The sequence below is a fragment of the Psammomys obesus genome, unplaced genomic scaffold, assembly GCF_907164565.1.
Source record: "Psammomys obesus unplaced genomic scaffold, mPsaObe1.curated_primary_1811, whole genome shotgun sequence".
NCBI lineage: Eukaryota > Metazoa > Chordata > Mammalia > Rodentia > Muridae > Psammomys > Psammomys obesus.
In genome coordinates this window covers 2,515,375-2,539,639 of record NW_026596079.1, presented here as the reverse complement: position 1 = coordinate 2,539,639, position 24,265 = coordinate 2,515,375, and the positions used below count along the sequence as shown (strand labels likewise).

General features: G+C 47.8%; 1 long non-coding RNA gene and 1 pseudogene across 1 annotated transcript; one reads left to right on the top strand and one right to left on the bottom strand.

Annotated features, from left to right (window-relative positions):
- Nucleotides 1–310: 310 nt before the first annotated feature.
- LOC129690805 (glyceraldehyde-3-phosphate dehydrogenase-like) lies at nucleotides 311–1,266 on the bottom strand (annotated as a pseudogene).
- Nucleotides 1,267–9,734: 8,468 nt separating this feature from the next.
- LOC129690700 (uncharacterized) lies at nucleotides 9,735–13,682 on the top strand. Its single transcript, XR_008722351.1, has 4 exons — nucleotides 9,735–10,067; nucleotides 10,335–10,486; nucleotides 10,732–10,909; nucleotides 11,163–13,682. It is a non-coding gene; the product is annotated as an uncharacterized LOC129690700 (long non-coding RNA).
- The last annotated feature ends 10,583 nt before the right edge of the window (nucleotides 13,683–24,265 follow it).

Sequence of the window (24,265 nt, the reverse complement as noted above, 5' to 3'; positions counted from 1 at the left end):
GAAATTAACCATTTTTTTTGTGATATCCAAATGCCTGCTAAATGCATCAGAAGCTAAGATTTGGCAGCGAGTATCAGTGTGCTGTTTGGTGGGTACAGTGAACTTTATTGATGGTATTCAAGAGAGTAGGGCTCCCTGGGCCCCTTTCTTTATTTTGGGGGTCTGGGATAGAAACATGTGAGGAAGACGCTCAGTGTCAGGGTCCTAGTTGGGACAGGGACTCCTCAGTAGCTGAGGGCCTCTCTGTTGCTCTCATGTCCCTGCTGGGGTGGGTGGTCTTGGACTTCTTACTCCTTAGTGGCCACGTAGGTCATAAGGTCCACCGCCCTGTTGTGCTGAATTCATTGTCATACCAGGAAACGAACTTTACAAAGTTGTCATTGAGAGAAATAGCAGCGCCATCATCAAAGGTGGAAGAGTGGGAGTCACTGTTAAAGTAGCAGGAGACAGTGTAGCCCAGGCTGCCCTTCAGTGGGCCCTCAGATACTTCCATCACCAGCTTCTTGATGTCATTATACTTGGCAGCTTTCTCCAGTCAGCATGTCAGATCCAGGATGGACACATTGGGGGTAGGGCCATGGAAAACCACGCTAGTGAGCTTCCCGTTCAGTTCTGGGGTGACCTTGTCCATAGCCTTGGCAGCACCAGTGGATGCAGAGATGATGTTCTGGGTAGCCCCACGGTCATCATGGCACAGCTTTCCGGAGGGGCCATCCACAGGCTTCTGCATGATGGTGATGGCACGGACTGTAGTCACGAGTCCTTCCACGACGCCAAAGTTGTCCCAGATGACCTTAGCCAGGGGGCTGAGCAGTTGGTGGTGCAGGAAACATTTTTTGACAAGCTTGAGTGAGTGCCATACTTCTTGTGGTTCACATCCATCACAAGCATGGGGACATCAGCCGAAAGAGCAGAGATGATCACCCTTTTGGCCCCATCCTTCAAGTGAGCGTCAGCCTTCTCCATGGTGGCGAAGATAGGAGTAGTCTCCACAACATTCTCGGCACCAGCCTCACCCCATTTGGTGTTAGCTGGATCCTGGAAGATGGTGATGGGCTTCCTGTTGATGACAAGCTTCCTGTTCTCAGCCTTGACTGTGCTGTTGAACTTGCTGTGGGTAGAGTCATACTGGAACTCGTAAACCATGTAGTTGAAGTCAGTGAAGGGCTCATTGATGGCAACAATATCCACTTTGCCAGATGAGCAAGCAACCCCGTTGACCAGGTGCCCAACATGGCCAAATCTGTTCACTCCTACCTTTCCCATCGTAAAGGGGCCAGGCTGGCACTGCACGAGAAGACGCGTTTGTTTCTGGAACAAGGAGGAGCAGCCCATCAGTGTGCTTTTATCCTTGGCTTCACAGTGTTTTTAAGATCCCCACCTTTTTTTTTCTTTTTTTGTATCCTGATAGTTTCATTAAATTTTGGAAGTTTACCGCCGTTGTTTCTTCAAATACTTATTTCCATTTGATATTATTGTGTGTGTCCCTCGGGCTGTGTTCATTTTTCTTTAGTCTTTTCCCCTCTGTTCTTCAGATTGGATAATTTCTATTGATCCATCCTCAAGTTCACTTACTCTTCTGCCAACCCCAATCTTTGACAAGCTCTTGCAGTGAATTCTTTATTTCAAGCATTCGTTGCATCTTTCATCTGAAGGCATCTCTATGTGTCTAATGCACGGCCCTTCACAGAGCTGAGACAGAGCATTCACGGAGATGGATGAAATTGTGTACCAGACGCGTGGTGGAATATTACTGTGTGAGTGAAATACCTCAGGGGCATAAAGGCAAGCACCCTGTGTTCCTTGTGAAGTGGGAGCTAAAAGACTGCGGCAACTTCCTGGAAGTAGAAAGAGAGGGAGGGAGAGAGGAGGAAAGGGATGGGAGGTGACAGGAAGTAGACTCTATGTACCTAGATGTAGATGGACAGGAGGAAAAGAGTTCTACCTGGGAAGCTGTAGTTAATAGAGACCTACTGGAAACCTCGAAAATAGGGCACTCTATTTGGGCACTCCCCAAGTAAAGGAGCCTCGAGTACTTTGCTGTCCTGTATTACTTCCATCGGAACGGTGCGTGCAGTCACGGAGCTGACGCGCTACCAGCTGCTAACAGGGCACCTTCAGACACATAGAGCCACCCAAGTCAACACGAAAGAGAGAATTCCACTCTGTCTCTCCTCGTAATTTCCACTTCCCAGCAGAGATCGTGTTTCTGGTCACCCCTAGGACCTCATTCCTTTTTAATTCATTGACAATATCTTCCTGGGGGAACTTGTGACCACCACTGGGAACCCCTTACCTGTAGGCAGAGGGCCGCGTCAGTTCTGTGTCCTATTGACTCATTTTTCTAGGCTATGAATCAACATTTTGGGGGGCTCCTATGTTCTTCGGAGTGCCTTTTGGTTGGACTCCAGACCAGACCAGGAGGCCCTGGACTCAGTGTTCTTTCTCTGATGCTCTCTGCTTCTCCTGTGGCTGGCAGTGTACTTTAGACTGGTCCCCTGGACCTGTGATGCCTGGTATCTGTGATTTCTGTGGCTCTCATCTGAAGCTCTCATCTGAGCCCTACTCTAGGCTGGCCTTTGCCTGAGCTGCAATACTTGGTGCCAGCTATCCTTAGAGCCCCAAAGACCATGATGGGCTATGCCCAGAGTCAGCTCTCAGTGCCTGCTTGGAAAACTGTCTCCACAGGGACTGTTGAGTGCTCCTGACCCCCTCTCCCCGTGCTAGGTTTGCTGTCTGTCACCTGCTGTGGAAAAGCCTGTGTTCCTTTGCTCGTGCTAGTTTGAGGCTGCTGACGAAGTGGTCGCTCAGCACCTCAAGCTCTTTTGTGTTAGACATAAGAGGCTCCTGAGAAACAGCATATGCCATACAAAGTGTAAAAGCTTAAGACTACCGTTTGATGAGGTGTGGTTGTGGTGTCCAGAATATTCTCGACACCTAAGCGCCTCTTACACTATTTAGCATTCCCAGAAGCACCTGCTCCTATGTTTCGGACATCACACATTGGTTAGTCACAACTGTTCTAGAACTGCCGGTGAATAGAGTCCCACAACAGGGTACCTTTGAGTCTGATCTTCCCTCTTCAACAACACATTTAGGAGTTCATGCCTGGTTTATTTCTCTTTAGAGTCAAGTCATTGTTCCAATACAATGTGCATTTGTTTACCCATTCTCAGGGTAATGAGTATAATAAAAAGATGCCAGATTGCATCACAGTAGTTAGGCAAAGCAGGTGAGGTTAGAACTGAACTAAAGGTAAAGAAGAGTAACAGTACTCCAAGGTCATGCACAGGTCATGGTAGGCAACAGTGACAGGTGAGGTCCTCAGAGCAGATGCAGGACATTCTGTCAAGGATGCAAACTTGAGCACCATGGGGCTGAGGTGTAGCTCAGGTAGAAGAGTACGGAGCCCTGGGTTTGATCTTGGCATAGCATAAAGAGAGCGAAGTAGCATATGCTTGCAATCCCAGAACCCTGGGAAGTGAAGGTGAAAGAACAGAAGGTGAAAGGTCATCCTCACTTGCATAGTCAGCTCAAGCCAGCCTGTCTATAAACAAACAAACAAACAAGCTGGATAACCTTGTGTTTGGTACCTCATGGTCAGCAGAAGGGGCATGGTATCCTGAAGTTCTCAGGGACTATGGTTTGTACTAACTGCCTTCTGGGACAAGCTTTCCAGGTGTGGGGACATGAGTACTTGTAGGACAGGAGGAGCAGGAAGACAGGGAAGCTACCTGGCTCCTACTTACCCAGCAAGCATGTTGCTGAGGGCACGGATCAATAAAACTCCTGTCGCTTCTGCTTGGGGCTGTGCAGGAGCCGAGAAATTGATTTCGTGAGCAGACACCTCACTCGGGCAGGAGTGAGGAATCATCTCTGGCAGGGAGGAAATGGGCTTTGCATTGGATTTTGCCTGGAGGCGTCCTGCACACTGTCATCCCTGAACTGCAATGAGCCCACAGAGGAGAGGGAGGCGCCTCCTGGCAGGCTGGTCTTCCAGCCCTGTATGGTGTGTCAGGATGCCACCAGGTGTGAGACAAAGGGTATAAGATCTGCCTGTCAGGCCACTCTACTCTTTGGTCACCATTCACACCTAATCCCCAACATGTCCGGAGCCTGGTTCGGGACTTTTTTGTGAAGGCAACTTTGGCTAGCACTAGGTGGGCCTCTCCAACATGGAGGTCAGATTGTGCTGCTGGCCCAAGACTATACAAAGTCTATGGACAACAGAAGACCTTAAGGTAGGAAGAAGCTCTGGTCCTTTGAAAAGTCTCTGACTACTCCTTAGACCTGCTCTGGACCTGGCCAGACATTTCCTACTGCACGGATGGCCTCTTGCATCATGACTGAGAGCCAACCTTAAATGAATGAGATAGGCATCTGAATCAGAGCATGTTAGGTTCTAGTTAGAACCTCTGGTCCATAGGAAAGCCTCTAAACAGCTGCGATGCTTGGTTTTCTCCTCTGGAAAATACATGCTTATCAAACAGATAACTGAGCTACAGAAAGCTTTTGGGCAGGGTGATTGTAGGCCCCAAAAGAGAGTGAGCTCAGGCTGGGAATAGCACCAGATGCCTTCTCAAGGGGCTATTTGAATCCTGACTTCAACGCTACATCCTGTGTGGCAAGTGCCTTGGGACACCATGTCTCATATGGCATGTGACACGTAGCTTACTCTTACTCAGTTACAAAGAGCAAAACTGACCCAGAAAACCATTCCATCCACCAGGAAAGAGGCACTTCTTGCCTATGACTCCCCATCCAGAGTCTGCCAACACTGCCAAGGACAGTGGCCTGAGGGCCTCACACAGCACCCACCTCCCAAGGAATGTGTGGTGGGGCTAGCTCTGGGTGAAGGTGGGAAGGCCAAGAGACTCAAGAAAAGGTGAGATGAGAGGAGTGGGCCAAAAGTCTCACTTCTGAGGAAGTTCATCTCCCAAGTAGGTTTGAATGCAAAACACCAAGATGTCTGCTGTCCACGGAGCCCTGAGCACGGTAGGGAAAGTTTCTTCCTGTTTCTTCCAGCTTTAGGGTCTCCAGATGTTCGTGGCTGTACTTATGTATCCCAAACCCAGCAATTACAGGCTCTCTTCCTGGCTGCCTGTAGAATCCTTCTGTATATACATTGGCCACAGCATGAAGGCCCCTTCGATAACCTTGTTGATATCCTCATGCCAAAAGCCTGTGGTTTATCACATCTACAGAGACCCTTTTCCAAGTGAGGTCACACTCACACGCTCCAGGGATTTGATGAGGATGTCTTTGTGGGGAGCACTACCTTCCCTCTAGCTTGCCAAACTGATGGCCAAGAGAGACCACACTTATCAGCTCTTTCTATTCCCTTCTCAAAAGGATGGTGCTCCCATAGGACAGGGAAATTTGTTCACTTCATCTAAAATTGCACACACACAGCCTAGGCAGAATGCAAAGACTAGAGCTGCTTCTCATATGACATCCCAGAGGAGGAAAAAAAAAAACAAGAAAAAAATAAAAGACAAGACTAGATCAAGTTGCTACCTGGAAGTGCCTTAGCAGAGGTGCAAAGAGCCAGCTGCCAGCACGATGCCTACATTGAGTGTGTGTGGCCTCCGGTGTTGTCAGTCACAGGCTGTGGTGAAGAGAAGCTTCTCAGCCTTCCATGCATGGTGGCAGCCGTGGGTGTCAGCAAGCTACAGGGATTGAGCAGAGAAACCAGACCCACACTGAGAGAACAAGCTAGACACAGGTGAAGAACAAGGTGAAGACACAGAACGAGCCAGAGAATGAGAAGGAGCCAGGAGATTAGAGCAGATTGCTGGAGTTAGTTTGAGGCCAAGCAGAGCAATTCTAGGGCCAAGAAAGGGCGTGCTTATTCAGAGGGTAAAAATGTTCTAGGCCTAAGTTAGATTGTACAGAGGCTAGAAGCTCCCAGGGCTAGGCCTAGATGGAGCTGATGGAGGCTGTAAGCCTCAGAGACAACTGAAAAAAAAAATAGAGACTGGTTCATCTTGTTCTGTGACAAAAGGAATGCCATGTAGTGTGATTTTAGGAAGAGAAGCCCAGAGGCGTTGCGAGACTGCTCCTGAACGCAGGTTGCTGGTGAGTCCGTGGTTTCTTCCAGACAGAACTTTGTCTTCAAACGCAGCTGGCAAGAGCCTTGGGCGACTTGTCTTTAGGTCTACACCCAGGGAAAGAAACGCCCAAGGCTACAGCTGAGCAGGGACCTGTGGCATCTCCAGTAGGTTCTCACAGCATGACCTACATGCAGCCCTGAGCCTGACAAAGAAGAGCTGTCACAGAGGACAAAAAGACAGCCATGAAGGGTGAGAGGCAGGCAGACGGCAACTGTTACCTCTCTGTGTGATCTAGCCTCAGAGAGGGGCAAGCATGGTGTGCCATCCAGCTGGAATGCAGAGATTTGACCTTGAGAAAGGCTTGGCTGGACTAGGAAAGTCATCCAGTCTGTGTTCAGGATTGGGTAGCTCTTGGCTGGCTGTACTTTTCCAGACTAACTAAGAGTAGTGGGCTGTCCAGGTGTCCTGGACCATCGGTCTGTGTGGGCTCCTGGTGGCCGTGGGTTCCCAGGTTGCTGTGGGTGGGGCTGCCAGTTACCTGGCCAAGAAAATGAAATTATATAGATCATGGGCCCGGGGGAAAACCTACTACTATTGTCCTACTAAAGGAATAAATAATAATAAACAAATAGCAACATTTATAATAAATAGCAACCAGATGGCTCCTAGTGACATATTGCTATACCCATAGATCAATCCTTATTAAATACCCACACCTGAAAAATGTGCAGAAAGAGCAAGAGGGGGCAGGAGGATATTCTGGAACCCTCGGTCCTTCATCAAACCCCTCCCCTCAAGAGTCAGAGGTCTATGCCGAAGAGGAGGCAGGAAGATTGTAAGAGCCAGAGGTGATGGATGACACCAAGGAGACAGTGCCTTCCAGACACAACAGGACTGACGCGCATGTGAACTCACAGAGGCTGTGGCAGCAGGCACACGGCCTGCACATGCTCAAGCCAGATGGTGAGGGTCCCAGGACAGAGAGGAGGAAGTGGACATGGGGTGGGGTCCCCAACCCTAACTAATCAGCATAAGGGAAATAAGTTTTCTCTAATGGAGTGTCACCAGTTTTCTCAGCCACACTCCATGGCAGGCTCTATGCCCCAGAGTAGTTGCTCTGTGCCCCAGAGCAGCAGAATAACAGACTCTATAGTTTTGTTTGTGGGCTTTTTGCTTTATCTTAGTTCATTTTATCTTATTTTTTTTTCTTTTGCTGTGCTGAGGTTTTGTTTGTTTGGGGTTTTCTTTTTTGTTGTTTGTTTGTTCTTGAGACAGAGAACACGGATGTTGTATAGGAAGGTGGAAAGGATCTGGGAGACGTTGAGAGAGGGGAAAAACAAGATCAAAATATAGTGTATGAAAGAGAAAATTTTAAATGAAGAGGCTGCAAGTCAGCCACTGGATTCTCCCTTCCCATGCATGACACAGACCCCTAGTCCTCTTATAATCCTGCACCATACACCTCCATGACAAAAGGTGGGACACAATGTGGTGACCATCAAAAGCTCCCATCAGATTTACATGCTTCCTGCTTCCTGCATGTCCTGCCATGGTGCTTCTCAAGCTTTCCATTGTCTTGCCTGATGCCTGACATTCACTACCCCACAGGTCCCCCCTTTCCGCCTTAGTCTCTCACCTCTTGAATTGATTTTCAATGACATCTGCTGGCCATCCTCAGATGGAAGGAGACAAACACAGAGAGTCTAACTCTTCTTCTCTCACCGCCATGAGGCTAGAGAGAGTATCCTGCCCTCCTTAGATCTGGGCTCCCAGAACCTAGCATGGCTCCTAGCCCCTCCTGGGACTAAGAACAAGGTGCCCTTGCAAGGTAGTTGCATGATCAGCAGGTGTGATATTAGGGTCCCTGTCTCCCGCTGGCTCTGTAGTGGCCTCCCTCTCAGCTAGAGAGGAGGTTCTGGTGGCTAGAATTACAGTAGCACAGGAGAAAGAGCAGGTAATGAACCCAGAAGAACAGGCAAGAAGCGTGTTTGGCAACATGCCTGCTTGCATTGAAGTTCCCGCCTGGAGTCTTCCTGGTGCCCTCCTGACTGTTTTCCGGCTTGAAATGCACTAATTGGCCAGAAGATAGAATGATAAGGAAAAAAGAAAAGGATGTCTCAGTTTGGTCAAGGGAAGCAGCACCTGCTGGTGAAGGACGGAGAACAGAACAAGCACCCCTGTAGCCTGTAGCCTGCAGCCTGCAGCCTGCAGCCTGCAGCCTTAGCCCTGTAGGCTACTATTGTATACTTACAGTCTGAGGCCTATCTCCCTACCCTTCCTCCACGTCAGCCTGCCTGGGATGGGCTCTAGGCTCACACAGCAAGCCCAATCCTGTTATTCCCCACATTGCACCTGGCAATGCCTAACCTCACTCCCATGGCACCCACGAGTGTTACCCATGCCACACACTTCCGTGTTCCTTGCTAGAATGCTGCAGAGGCGCCGTAGTCCCCTATACCAGCACCTTTCCAACAATATCTGAATCTGGCATTCGGGGTAGTTCCAGTGCTGCTGTGATGCTGGACACTGCCTTCTGGTTCACCCTAGCATGCTCAACAGTGGTTGCCTTTGCTGTGGCCAGAGTCACGGGTTACAAGCACACGGTGAGGCTTCTGAGCTCTCAGCACCAACCAGTCACTGAATTCCCACTGCTGTAGGGATCTTGTGGAGGCTAGCCGAGAATTTCTTTCTCCTTGCCCATTCAGCAGTGCTGCAAAGTTGATATTTTCCACTCCTTACACACATGCTCAGAGAGTAAATCCAGGAAAATCAGCCAGGTGGCCGATGGCGGCCCAGCTCCAATCTCTGCATCTCATTCTGACCTCCACGGCTTTGGCAAAGATAATCTCTCACAGCTTCAACTTAAGAATTTAGAGGCTAGAGAGATTGCTCAGAGGTTAAAAACACTGATTGTTCTTCCAATAGAACCTGAGTTCAACTCCCAGCAACTACATGGTGGCTCATAACCATCTGTAATGAGATCTGGTGACCTCTTCTGGCCTGCTGGTACACATGCAGGCAGAATACTGTATACATAATAATTTCTTTTTTTTTTTTTTTAAGATAGAATTTAGAAAGGTTGAGCCAGGCATGGCGGTGCAAATCTTTAATCCCAGCACTCAGGAGGTAGAGGCAGAGGCAAGTGGAACTCTGTGAGTTCAAGGCCAGCCTGGTCTACAAAGCAAGTCCAGGACAGCTGGGGCTCTGTTACACAGAGAAACCCTGTCCCAAAAACCCAACTAAACAAACAAACAAAAATCAGAAAGGTCAAGCTCGTAAGTCTAAGCCACCCTAAGGATGCAGCCAGGACAGCACAGGGAGGCCAGCACAGCACAGAATGTCCCCACAAGGAAATACCTGCCTGTGGGATGGCTCACCCGCCCTCCGGATGTGAGACTTCAGCTCCTTCCCACTAAGCACTTGCGTTTTGTCACTCACAGGTGGTTACCCTGGAGCGGTAAAGAGAGTGGGCTGGACGGAGAGGAGAGGAGGAGCCTCCATCTGGTGTCCGGGCTTGACGTGCAAACCCTCACTTCCGCTTCCTTCTACCTGTTAGAATTAAGGGTTTTCTCCAGCTCATGCCAGGTTGGTGGGGGTGGAGGAATGGCAAGGTCCACCCTTTGAAGGAGGAGTGTCAAAGAGCGTGTACACATTGAGGTTGAAGGGAACAAGGTCCGCTCTTTGGGAGGTGGAGTACCAAAGAATGTTCGGGCATTGAGGACTTGTGTTGGGGGTGGAGAGAGGCTTCGGTCTCGCCGTCTGTGTTTTCTTCTTCCCTAGAGCACACCTACTCCAGTCGCCATCTTTCATTGCCTCCACTGGTGCAGTCCCTGCTCTACCTGCCGTGGTTTGCGACAAGCCCTTCCCGGGCCCGTCTGCTCCGCTTCATCTGCTTCATCTGCTCCTTCTCTCTCTCTCTCTTCCTAAGTGCCAGGGTGGCTCCCACTGCCTTTCATCCTGTTACTGTGCAATGGAGCCGCCTGACCCCGAGTATCCTGTCTGTGTTGTGCAGGGGTGAGTAGGACACTTTTGGCCTTATTCATCAGATAGAACCTTGCTGTAGGGAGAGTGGCAGGGGTGGGTGGGTGGGTGCATGATTCAAAGCAGCTTTTTAAGAGAAGAAATCATGTGCTGAGAGAGAGAGAGAAAGAGAGAGATATGGTGCACAACAATCATGCAAAAGAAGGTCCATAGACAGGTCTCATTTTAGGTATTGTTAAATCCAGTGCCCTAGTGATGCCTGGGAACTTGGTTTCTCTGAATCTCTCAGTTCTTCCTCAGGGTCCTCACAGGTGCAGCATAGCTGCAGCCTTCCAGCCTGCAGAAGCAGCCTCGAAGGAGCATACTCACAGACACATCGCCGGGAGCAGCTTAGTCACATGCTCATTGCTGAAGCCACTGTAGCCGGAAAGTGCAGGCATGTGATTAGGAAGGTATGTGTCCATGCTAGCCTCTGAGTCTTAGGGTTTCTAAGGTCATCATGGCGAGGGTATATTCCACAGCAAGAACGTGAACCCAGGAGTGGCAGTGTAGGCAATCAGGCGGCTGAAGCAAGAAGGGTGGCTGTGAGTTCAAAGCCAGGCAAGGCTACGTAAAAAAGATCTTGTCTCGACAAAACAGGGAGGAGAGAGGATGCGAGGGGCTGAGGTGTGACTCAGTGGCAGGGTCTTGTGTGCAGATGTCCTTGGGCTTGAACTCACCTCTACAGAAGAGAGAAATCTGCGCTGACTGAAAACAAGCCTGGAAGTAGGGCTCAGGGTGAAGCCGAATGTGAAGCCCAGAAGAACAGAGGCTAGCTCTTGAGGAAGATGAGATCTACAAACACAGCAGAAAAAAACAGCCCAGGTTGACACAAGGTGAGGGGCAGAAGCGAAGCAATTGAGCCTGGCAATCTGTAGGTGCCTGGCACCCTGGCCTTTTTCATTCTTATCCTTTTGGCGTTTGGAACCCATTGGGCAGACCTGGGTGAGGTCCAAGGTTCAAGCTGACAGCACAGAGCATGCTTGCTGCAGTCTGAGGTGACATGTGGAGTTTGGGGCTGTCGAGCTGACATCTTCCATTAGTGCTGCAATACATTTTTTAATATATCCCATTTTTCTTTAATTTCAGATTATATTGGGTCTGGTAGACTCTCTCTTCATTACGAAGCTCTGCATCGTTAAGCAGTTAGAATAGTATCCTGCAGAGCGTGATGGCCTCATTACATCTTCCTGAAACCCCCTCTTTGGAAGTCATAGCTTCAAACTTTACAGAGACGTGACGCTGCCTCCTCCAGACAACATAACAGATGTGTATTGGTCAGGGACGCCCTGATTCCTCCCTGGGATGCCTTTAGCCTTCTATGGGAACCTGAGCTGGTGTCTTCAAGTGGGGGGTGGGGCTTTAACTTATGTTGTGTCACAGTGGTCTCCCCATTTATTTAATGGGGTTCCAGTGACCAGAACATGTCTGGTCCTTCTTTGTATGCCATAGTTCTCAGACCAGAGGTTTTCAGTGAACTTAGAACCAATCCTGAGTTGAGCCTTGAGGGAGAAACAGAAGGTCAGGCAGCATCCTGTGGCCTTCTGGCCTTCCTGCCTGGCCTTCTGCAGTTGCTAATCTGTTTAGGGATAAACACCATTAAGAACGAGTTGATTGGCGGTTGTCGACAGACCCACCAATGCCAGAGCGAATGAATGCGGTGCACCCAAGGTTGAAATTAGGGGGAAAAGCATTAATCTGGAGGTTGAAATTAAATCACAGACACATCACTGTTTAAATTAAGTCTTTCATTCACACTGCTTCTGGTCACGAGGCAAGAACCTTGGCCACTGATGTTTCTTTATGTCCCCTCTGTGTGACTCCGGATGTGACCCAAACCCACAAATGACCCCACCGTGTCGCCAAGAGACACACTAGTGCAGAGGGAGCATGTTCAGATGCGAAAATGTCTGTGTGGGTTGTAAAGGACCCTTCCGAGCCTGAAATCTTCATCTGTGGATTTTCGGTGATCCTGACATCCTCAGTGCCTCCCCGGTCACTAGCTAACATGAAGGTCTCACGTAGCTGAAAGCTTCCTGCCTGAGGCCAGAGGACTGGCCCATTGTGGCAGCTTCCTTGAGTCTCTGGAATCTTTCCTCCTCTGTCTTCCCGGTTCTTGGCCACAGATCTCACTCTGTGCCCTCCAGCTGTAGACCAGCTGGTGATAGTTCACCTGACTTGCCATCTCCCGCTTCCTGCAATGGATCTGAGTCCTGCTGGGCACCTAGACTTAGCTCTCTTTAGGCGGGTGGTTCATGTCTAGGACTCACTGCTGACTCCCTTGTGAGCTCTCAAGGCTCTACACCAAATGCTGCTCAGCTTACGTGCGAGTCCAGGCCACCCTCATTGGGGTCAGCACAGGATGCCAGCCGCACCTCTCTGCTTCTCCAGGGATGTTCCCCTGGCCCTTTAGCCCCGGGCTGGGAGCCTGTCTCTGTGACTTTGGTCACTCAGGACACTCTCAGTTCAGACTGTCATTGTGAGGAGGGGAAGCTTGACACTGCCACCCACTCAGGCCACTGTGAGACGTGAACAAGGCAATGCTTTTGACAGAGGCAGACAGGGGCAGACTTATAGATCACGCGCTGCACTGCGGCCTTTGGAACTAGCCATTTTAAGGGAGCTGGGGCTTCTGCCACTGTGGACACGCCGGGACCACCATTAGTGATAACCCTGTGACCACCACTCTCTTTACCTCTACGCTGTCACTGCCACTTTGCTTCCCCCGCCACTCTTACTACCATGATGGCTTCTGCTGGTTCCGAGGCGTAACCACCGCTATTGTCTTCCCCCGTCTCTGCCACCACTACAGCTGCTAACACCCTCATCACTGTCGCTATCGCTGCTGCACACCGCCCTCACCGTGGCTGCCATCATACCCACGGTTGCTACAACCACGGCTCCTACCGCTGTGAAGACCTCCCCAGTGAAGAAAGAATTGGATTAATGCTTACTAGAATTTAGCCCCATCATTCACGGTGGATGAAATGGTGGCTGCTGCGACAGAGCATCTGTTTGGCAGGCAATTAATGCACAAAGAATGAGGGTGAAAGAGCGCAGGGCAATGGCCTAAGCTCCGTGGGGAAACGCATACAATGTTGATTAGAGCTGCAGGCTTCAATGGTCCTACATAAATGGAAAAAGCTTAAAACCCACAAGCATTTTAAAGAAAGGTCCTGAGCCAAAGAAAGATGTAAACTCTTCAGGCAGGAGATGTTAGTTTTGACCCCCACAGGGATGCTAGAGATAAGAAAGCAAGGTGATAAAATCAAATCAGCAAGAAAAGTGGTGTCTAGCCTGGGATTCTATGCCCAGCCAGGCTGCCTCTGATGGCATCGTTGCAGAATAATCTGATGTGCCACTAATGCCACAGATGGCAGAATGATCTAGGGTTACAGCTGAGTTGGGATGGTGCTCGAACCCCTGGGTTCCTTCCCCACCACTGTATGGTGGTGTATGCCTGTCATTTCAGCACTCAAGTGGGACACGTGAGAAGCAGAAATTCAAGGTCATTCTTGACTATATAGCAAGTTCAAGGCTGATCTGGGGCTACATGAAACTTTGTGTAAAATAACATCAGAACAGAATAAAATAACAAAAGAACAGTAATTAATGGTTTGTGAATGGGAGGAAGGACGGCTCCTGACCTTGATCAAAAAAGGGGGGAGGGGAGGAAAGAAATCTGAACAATTCCACTCTTCTTGAGATACTGAAGTTACTGTGCACTGTGTGATTTTAAGTAACCACTAACATGCTTGCAGGGCAATTCTTTAAACCTACTGCAAGGTATCAGTACAACAGGAGCCAGTAGTGGAGGCGGACTCTGGATGCATGCTCTCCACATTCATAGAGAGAAAGATTTATCTCCATAAGATGGTAGTAGCAGGGGGTCTGTGGCAAGAGGCTAGATCATGATGATAGAGCTCTCCCAATTCAGTTAGTACGTTTGTAAGCAAAGACAGGTGGGAGCATGTATTCTCCCAGATCCCTACCACGTGAAGGCACAAAGAAGTGCCCACCTGCAGACTGGTAAGATAGCTTCACCCAAAACCAGATCTGCCAAGCCTTGAAGTCAGATATCCCAACCATGAGGGAGAAAGGCCACACACCCAGGGCATTTGTAATGAATACTTCGAATAGACCAAGAAAGGGGATGAAAAGGAAAAAGGGAAAGAAAAAGAAAAACAAAGGAGGCGAGTTCAGCATAACAGCGTTGAATTTAAATAAGTGCATACGTGCTAAAAACAGATTATACAGTGGGAATCGATGTGAAATTCCTCCTCGTCTAGATGGAAAGGTTAAAACAAAAGCAGAGACTGCTAATTATAGTACAGCGATTCTAGCAGTATCAATGGCAGGCGAGAGTGATTCTAGCACACTTGGCCAGGAGAAGTTCTACTTGAGTCAGAAAAAGGCTGAAGGCTGGTGAGATGCTCATCTCTGTCTCTTCAGCCTGTTGTGTACAGTAAGCTAGGGGAAGTACAAACAGGGGGAGGGGTTTCATGTGGCTATTTGCAAATTACATGGTTGTGTACTTCAAAAATCCAGGACGATGTAGGCAGGTTATTAGCGCCGAGGAAAGAATCTGGCAGCATTCCTGTGTTGGTGCAGTGACCAACATAGGAAAATGATAGAACTATTACTTTAAAAAAAAAAATCAATGGTGTTCCCATGCACCATCAAGGAGCAAATAAGAGGCAAAATAGAGAAAAAAGTCCCACTCACATTGGCAACACCAATTACACACTGTCGAGAAATGGATGTGGTGGGAGAGGATGGGAATTTTTATGAAGAAAATTGCTAACTGAGCCTAGCGATGCAGCTTGCAAATCTGGTTACCTGCGAGGCTGAGAGGAAAAAAAAAATGACTGCAGGTTCAAGGCTTGCCTGGGTAACTCAGTGAACCCCTGTCTGTCTTAGTTTCATTTCCTGTTGCTGTGACAAGAAACATGATACAAGCAGCTTAGAGGAAAGGGGTTTTTCCATCTCACAATTCCAGGTAATGGCTGGTAAGTCAAGGCAACAAGAACTTGAAAGAACTAATCACACTATAGCCACGGTCAAGAGCAGAAAGCAAGGGATTAATGCACTCATGCTCATGTTTACCTAGCATCTTCCACTCTTATACAACCCAAGATCCCTTGCCTAGAGGATGATGCCACCCACAGTGGGCAAGTCTTCCAATTGATGGAGATAATCCCTCCAGTACATGCATACAAGCTAACCTAGTCTAGACAGTCTCTCATTGAGATTCCTGTCCCACGTGATGCTAGATTGGGTCAAGTTGACAATTAAAACTAACCACCACACTGTCTCGTGATAACACGAAAAAGCGGGTTGAAGAATGGCTCGGTGATGATGACCCTACTGTACTACTTAGACCTATAATCAACTTGGTACAGCCTAAAATCATCCAATGGGGTCTCAATTGACATAGTTCCCCGATCAGATTGGCCTATGGCTACCTCTGTGAGAGACTGTCTTGGCTGACAATTGATGCAGGAGAACCCAGACCATTGTGGGCAGCACCATCCATAGGCAAGTGGGTCCAGGTTGTAAAGAAAGCTAGCTGACCACGAGACCCGGAGCAAGCCAGAAAGCAACATTCCTCCATGGTTTCTACTTCAAGTTCCTACACTGAGTCCCTGCCTCAACTTCCCTCCGTGATGGATTGTGACCTGGAAGTGTAAGCCAAATAAGCCCTTTCCTCCTCAGAGGGTTTTTATCACAGCAACAGAATGCAACAAAAATATTTGCCTGCCATGTGTGGGAATCCCCGTTCAGTAACGAAAGGACGAAGGAAGAGGGGAGGAAGGAAGAAGAAATTATGAAATGTATTAATGAATACAAAGATGTGAATAAGTGGAACACATTTCATGGATGAGTAGACACTACATCACAAAAGTGGCACCCGCCCCCAAACTGATTAACAAACCCGATGGCACCTCAATCAGAATCTCGACAGTCTTGTTAGCGAAAATTGACAAATCTATTCCAGAATGTATGTGGAGAGGCAAATGAACAGAATGGTTTTGAAGAGACTAGGTTTCAGGAGAAGGACATGTGCACAGAAGCCAGGAAGGATTACGGAGACGGAGTAAACACCCCAAGCTGCCCTGGTACAGGAATTACAGATGGATCGATGGTACAAAACAAAACATAGACCAGCCTGCGCCAGGATGACGTGAGCAAGCATCTGATGGATTACAGAGGTGGTGCTGGGAGTCAGTGAAGAGGAGATGGATGACTTTATACGGGGACTTTCCATCAGAAAAAAAAGTAATTAGATTTTCTCTTTTACTACATTCAGTATAATGAGTTTTATATGACTAAAGGAAAAAAAAAACAAGGATTTTAAAACTTCTCAGAATTATAGGATATCTTCATGATGACCTAAAAATAAAAAAAAAAATGATTTATTAGACAGTGGACAATGTCTAATGAGAAAAAAAGCAAAAGCAACAAATAAAAACCTTCACCACTGCCTCCTCCAGAAAAGTCTCAAGAAATATGAGCCCAGCTGATGAGCAATGTGCAGCCAAGAGACCGAGAGACCAAGGTGCACTGGTGTCCCCTAGCAATCAGTGAGAAAAACTAAATAATGTAACAAAAAATGGACAAAGGATATAGATTTCAAGCCACTGAAGAAGGTCCCCGTGTGTCCATCTGATGGCAGGGAAAGACAGCTCTGTAGTCAGCAGCCACCGGGACAGCATGAGGTTAGCAGCGCACACTGCTTCCCGCCACCACGGGAGCAAACCCAAAGTGTGCCAGGATGCCAACAGCTGGTGAGGACTCACAAGAGGCAGCCACCATGCAAGAGGCACCCACCCCACAACCAGAAGTGTCCACTGCTTCAATACCACAGGAAGTGTCTACCCGGCCAGTATGAACGCCAAGCTGCGGGCTGTTCTGACTGGTGGCTTTGACGTCAAGGAACAGGAACCACGTGGTGTGATACACTGTCACTGCCCAGACCCCGAGAGCATTGTCTATCAGTGACCCAACTACCTGAACAATCAGCCTCTCTTATAGAGTTCCGAGCTCCTTGAGGTTCAGCCAGAGCTCTGCAGAGAAGGTGCAGCATGTATGTTTAGTTTACATTATATCTGTTTAAAAGACAAGTGTTTTTACATATAAGAGCCTTAATCCATTTTGTGTTGGCTGTTGCAAAATGTTGGACCCTGAGCGCTTGAGAAAGAGGAGGTTGTTTGGCTCATGATCCAGAGAGCTGACAGGCCCAAACAACATGGCATTGGCCTTTGGTGAGGGTTCATGTCTCACCGCATAGTGAGGAAGAGGTAGGGCATCAGATGCATCCAGAAGGGTCCATGGGGGGGGGGGGCTTGTTTTATAGTGAGCCAGTCTTGTGAGAACTGCCACCTCCACTGTAGGGTGGCACTGACTCACTGATAGTGATGCAGACACTAGGCCCCTTCCACTAGGCCCCACAGCTTAGTCGAGGACCAAGCCTACAGCACGTGATCCTCTTGAGGTCAAACCACATCCAAACCATCACGCTCTGTCAGGTTGGGTAAAAGTTTACCTCCATGAGTGCTCAGATGGGGCCCTCAATATTGCGCGTGACGGAAGGTGATTCTTCTGAAATATACTCATCCATCATGATGTCCACCTACCCTGGCCTCTCACCTCTATACACCAGAAGTATAAGCATTCCTATAACCAGATTCCGACAGCTTGACAGTGGACAGGAATGTCTACTATGGGTCAAAACGCCCTGCCAACTTCTCAGGTACACACAGGGAGCTATGAACGAAGCTGTCTAGAGAGGCACTTACGATGGAAAACGTGTGTAGAGTAACCACACATGCCAGAATGTCAAAGAGCCATTAAAGTGAACCCTAGACACATTTGCAAATTATGATTGTGGTGGTGACGTGGTGGTGACGCTGGGGGTCCGTGACTGTGTCGAGTTTTTATCTAAACCAGCTCGAAATCTCCAAACAGGCTCTAAAAGCGTTGAGCAATGGAGCCGAAGAGGGTCCGTAGCTGGCACACAAATCTGGTAAAGGGACTTCGTTTAAGATGTCACAGCAGGTGCTTCTTTGATGAAGGAGGGACCTGCTTTCCAACAAGCAGTGCTGAAACAATGAGTGTAAAGTTGCATCTTGATGCCCAGTCTCCATGATACACAGAAATGAACTCAGAGTGGACTACTGTTCTAGGAGCAAAGTGTGAGAGTCTGAAGCCTCTTGAAGAAAGAGCATCAGAGAAACTTTTTGTGACCTTGAGAAAGACGAAGAACAGACTACAGTCCATGATCCAAGTGCAGCCAAAGGCCTATTTTTAAATGAGCTGCTAGTTAGTGGCTTATACATTTTTAAGTTTCTGTACACATGCACACACACAGACATAGCACTCCTCAAGGAAACAGTCCAAACCTCAAGACTATGCCATGGAAACAGGTGAAACAGCCTGCAAAGACTAACACATCGACTTCTTGATTCTTTCAGAAATGGTCAAACCCACTGTGGAATTCTGGACCATACCACAAGATACCCAGCCTTAGTCTGGAATGCAGTTACACGCTCAACCATATCACAGAATGCTTCACCGCCATAGAGTGTGGGACCGTGTTATTAGAAGCTGGACCATACTGAGAAGTGCTCAGCTACGCCATATGATAGTTGCCCCATACACTTGTGCCACTATTGCCACTGTGTCTTGCCTGACAGTTTGCACTTTAGTTTATTGAGTTCACAGCTGGGTAAGAACACATGCCTTTTCTCCTCTGGTGAACTCCATAGCACCTTCTGGCAAAAGGAAAGAGAGCCAGCAGGAAGGAAGCTTCTTGCTCAGTTCTAGCTTCGTTTCCCTATACCTCACAACCAAGGTGTGTGGTGTCTTCAGCAATAGAATGTTTAGCATCTGAGAACAACCAGGAGGAAGAACATGAGCCTGTATTGTCTGGGGGCTTCTGTGGCCTGCCTGACCAATGCCTGACCAATCACATTTTATAAGGAGGTAGGCCACACCTGGCAGGGAGATTTCTGTTTAATAGCCCTGGCTTCTAAGAACAATGGCATCAAGCTGTGCAGAATATGTCCCTTCCAACCCTCTCTTTTTCATACTCACATTTTTAATTGGCTTACAAAATAGTAGGTTTCCAGATCAAATAGCAAATTTTAAAATCAGACATTCTAACCCAACACAATCCAAAGATACACTAATTTGATACTTACATGCTGAGCAATGACAGTACAAAAATACCCAGAAATCTTTGTTTTGCATAGTTGTTATATTTCCGTGAACGCAGAATAGTTTGTACAGTAAAAGCACTGCAGTCATAACAGAGGCTTCGGAGTCTCCGAGATGAGGTGTTTTAGGCTGGTTTCTGTGGTGTACGGAGTGACATGCGGCATGATGTATGTAAGGTACAGAGCGCAGACAGTTGTGCCCAGAACCAAAGCTGCAGTGGGGTCCTGAGATATGACACAGGCCAGCCCTTTCAGAAGCACCTCAGGCTCAATACACACTGATTTTGAGTTAATCTTTGGGTGTTGCTCAGAACTCCTGAGCTGTTGTGGTATTCTTCATGACCCCATGAAGCTATGCACCCCACGAGGTCATGGCCTACAGTTTATAAAGCTATAATCTAGAGGGCTACAAGGTCTGATAGGGGTCTAACACGAATGGAGATCCACGCTGAAGGCTGCTCATTTCAGCATTGAGAACTGAGAACATTGGAAATCCACAAGCCAGGGCTCTATTTGTTTGCACATGTTCTGAGGCAGGCTTGAGATGCCGGTGGATCAGGGTGGAATGAATGCTATGGACCAGTTCCAAAAACAGCCCGAGTGAAGGCAGTGGGCTGTGGAAGGCACACAGCACAAGGGCAGATAGCTATCACTTCATCACAGGTGTTGATTTATAAATCCACTGTAAGGGAATTCTCGAGATCTCCAAGGCCAGTTACACATGCTGGTTGCTGAAACACGTCATATGAATGAAAATATAAGCTCCAGAAAGCCAGTCTCCACAGGTCAGAAGGTAATTTTTCTGGGCCCTAGGAAAACAAAACAAACAAACAAAAAAACAACTTCAACTTTTTGGGGGATGGTTCCTTTCTTTATGTTACAGAACTCTGAAGCAAAAAACAGACATGGTGTTAATTTGGATGGGCAGGCACAGGCATATGTTTTTAATTTACTGTGGGTTCCTTATTAAAGATGCCGCATCCTCTGCCTGTGGACGAAGCTATGTGACACACCCCTGTCTCAGCCCCTAACCTGCCCTTCTATGCCCTGCTCTGTGAAGCTAGGGCTGGGACTTGAATAGCCATTATCACCAGATTCTTCTGCTGAAAGGACATGTCAGCAGAGGTGGCAGAAAGACCCTCACTGCCAAGTTCCAGAGCCCACTGAGTGCTTCCTAGCATTCACCCACGGGTTCCCATCTGCCTCCAGCCTCCTCACTCCAAGCAGGAAGCAGAGCTAAGATCTTCCTTCTAGGTGTGCACACTATGGGGTCCTCTGGCCTTCCAGCTATTGCAAACACCAGCAACTCTAGAAACCCTAGTGCCTGTCACCACTGTACACCTCAGTCCCCCAACTACCAGAGGCCAAAGAGGGTCACCAGTTCCACATCTTCTGATGGGCTTAATCCCAGTGCTCAGCTTATTCAGTTTTCCCTGTGCTACAGGGACACCCCATACCAGCTAAGCTTAGGCTCCACGGAGCTTTTCTCCAGAGTCTGAAGGGTCCAATTTAATAAAAACACACCTGCCTGGGAAAAGCCACAGAGCAGAGGACACACAAGGAAGCTGAGGCTGTAATGCGCATGGCTTGAAAGCGAGCAACAGCCAAGAGAAGGCGCCAGCGGTGTGTGGAAAAGTGAGTTTGCCATATGGAACTGAAGTACAGCGGCCCATTCTGAAACCTCCAAATGGAAGACCAAAGGATTTTTTCTGGGCCTATAAAGCTGAGGCCATATCTTTCTGAAGAGCAAGGGGGAAGGACATGCAGGGCAGATGAGACGAGCATTTTTGAGAGGACATGGGAAGGTCCAGACAACCCCACATGATAGAAGCCCCTCAGAGAACGGGAGTGAGGGCAAAGTGGGCAGCTGGCCACAAAGCCCACAGTGCCGAAAGCCAACTTCAATGCTGTTGGTCACAAAGGAGCTCTGAGTAGAGCAGCCTGAGGTGGCAGTGGAGGGAAACAACCTCCCCGCTGTGTCCAGGAAGTCTCTGATACCGAGCGAATGGGGCAACGAGCACTCCTGGTACAGTCGCTTGAGCTCATATATGCTGACTTCCTGTCTGCCACCCTGATGCCCAGACCATCAATAATCCCAACGGGTTTTACTTTCTTCCTGTCTCCTGCCTTCATGGTCATCATTGCTGATGTCAGTGGCAATGACTTCTATGTTCTTATCTCTCCCCTTCTGCCCTTCCCAGCTTCAACTAATTGCCACTGGACAGACTGAAGCTCTGATGATTTCCAGTGGTGGCAGGATCCTGTCCCAGCCTTCCTGTCCATCCTCCTTGCGCTCTTTTCCCATCCTTGCACTGCACTGGGTCCTGCAGCAGCTCCATCCTGGTCCCTGTCTGCCCTGTGCGGTATTCGTTTCCAGGTATTTTCAGAGTCTCAGAGCCAATGTCAATGTGCTACCCCACTAAAAGTCCACCCATTTTCCCCTTCTTTCCTGAGTCAAACACAGGTGTCTTCTTCATTTCCAGGCCCAGCAGGGTCACTCGTTTACCTTCTTATCCTGCACCACGTCTTCCCTCACAATAAAACCTGAGTGTGTCACTTTAACAATCCCAACATAAACTTGTGGTTAGAAACACTTCGAGAGCAAAAGCAGGGAGAAACTGCTTCCATTTAGTGAAAACGTCTAAAAAATTTGTACTTGACACTGACACCAGACAGAATTGTAAATAACACTGAAAGAACGGAAATGGTTGCTACTGCCATACTGACAGGCAAGGACACCCACTCCTACCGCAGCAGTTCGGCTAGCGGTCCTAGAGAGTGGGAGAAGACAAGAAAGGGAAATAAGGGACAGATGAGTTATAAAGGAAGACATGAGACCAAGTGTTGACTGGGGGCATAATCTACACAGAAAATATCTGGGATTCCACTAAAACATATACACATCTCCCAGATCCAGAAAGTATGTTGATCAAGGTTTCAGGATAGAAGGCCAACACACAAAGATGGATTGTTCTTTTAAATACTTGAAAAGAGTATTGAGAAATCAAAACCCCAGAGACCGTTTTTAATCAATCACCCAAATGAACTGTATAGCTATTAAAAAACATACCATTTCACAGTCTGAATATATATATATATATTCAACAAAAGAAATCAAAGAAGTTTTAAATCCATAGAAAGACATGTACCGTGTTTATCAATTGTAAGATTCAGCATAATGATGATGATGTTGATTTTTCCAAATTGATACACAGGTTTAAATGGATTCCAGGTGATATTCTAATGTGACGTTTTCTTATATATGGTTAAGATTATTTTAAAGTTCACATGAAAAGGCAAGTAAATTATAAAAGCTAAAACAGAAAAGGAGGAGGGCAGGAAAGGAAAAGAGAACAGAAAAGAAACCCAGTTTGAAGAAAAAAGAAAGAATAAGAAACCCAGTCTGAAGATTAAACTTTATATAAAATTAACTCAGAATGGAACACATATTTAAATGTAGCTATAGAGTTTTAAAAATATAACACAGGAGAAAATCTTGATGAATGGTTCTTAGATCTGACATCAAAAGCAAGAACCATAAAAGAAAAAAAAAAAGATAAGTTGGATTTCAGCAAAATTAAAAGGGTTTATTGCATAAAAGCGTCTGTTAAGATAAAAAAAAAATATAGCCCATGGGCTGAGAAATGTATTTGAAACCCACACATGTAATAAAGGACTCATAACTAAATTATATGAAAAGTTCTCAAATTTTAATTAGTATGAAAACAAAATCCAAGTTTAAAAAGTGGGCAGAGGACTGAAGGCCTTCTACTGAGGAGGACATATAGGCACAGAAAGACTGAGGGCCATTCATTGAGGAGGGCACAGGGACACAGACTCGGGAATGTGCTGATGGTGACCCCAGGAGATAGGAAGGCCCACGCAGAAATCTCTACATGACAAACAGTGAGGAAGCAGACAGAAGAGCTAGAACTGTTGTATATAAAGAAGGTAGGAAACAGGTGGAGGTACAGAGAAACCAGAGCATCCATGGATTTCTGGTGGGAAGGTAAAATAGTAAAGGCAGTTCAGAAAACAGTTAGGCAGTTAAATATTTACCATATGGCACAGCAACCACACTCTTAGGCATCCCTCCCAGAAAAATGAGAGCCTCTGTCCACTATGCACAAGAACACCCACAGAAGTTCAGCTTCCAGGAGCCAGAGGCACAGACAATCCAAATGACCTTCCACAGTGTGGAATACAACCTGGTTGCTTCTATACCTTCTCCAGAGCCACAGGGGTTCTCGGCAGGAGTTTGGGAATTGGGTCTTTTTTTTGTAGCTTACCAGAGGGTGGGGAGGAGCTCCAGGCTAGAGCTAGAGGCTTGGGGTCACTCGTGATTTCTCAGTGTCCCTCCTGGGTCCTGTTTGTGGAGCGGGATGAAAGTGTTAAGAAACAAGGCTGATGACAGGCGTCAGACGCTTTGCAAATTGAAAAGGTGTTATGGTGGTTAATTCCCACTCTCAGCTTGATTGAATTGAGAAATGCTTGGGGCAGTAGTGTGGTGCATTTCTAGATGCGTCTATGACTATATTCTGGAGAGGAGTAACTGAGCGGGGACCACTCATTTTGGATGTGCTGACACTATCCCATAGGCTGTGGTCTCGGATTGAATCAAAGGGAGGAAAGGAGAAAGCTTCGGAGTGCAACATTCCATCCCCAATCCACCACGCTGCAAGCAAACAGCACCCCCCTCCCACAGCCATAGGCAGGATCCCTCCCCTCTCCACCGAGCCTGAGTGTATCCTCTCAAACCATGAGCCAAAACAAACTTGTCAGGTGTTTATTCACAAAAATTAAAAAAAAAAAATGTAACTAATACAGGTAGAGGACTGGGAGAGCAGGCATTTCCTTACCAGCTGCTGAGCTCCCAAGGACATCAAGGGGACTGTACCGGTATTCATCCTGGATCCTGGGTGCTGCCTTGGCCTCTGCTTCGGTTCTCAGATGGGAGGACACGTGGGAGACGTC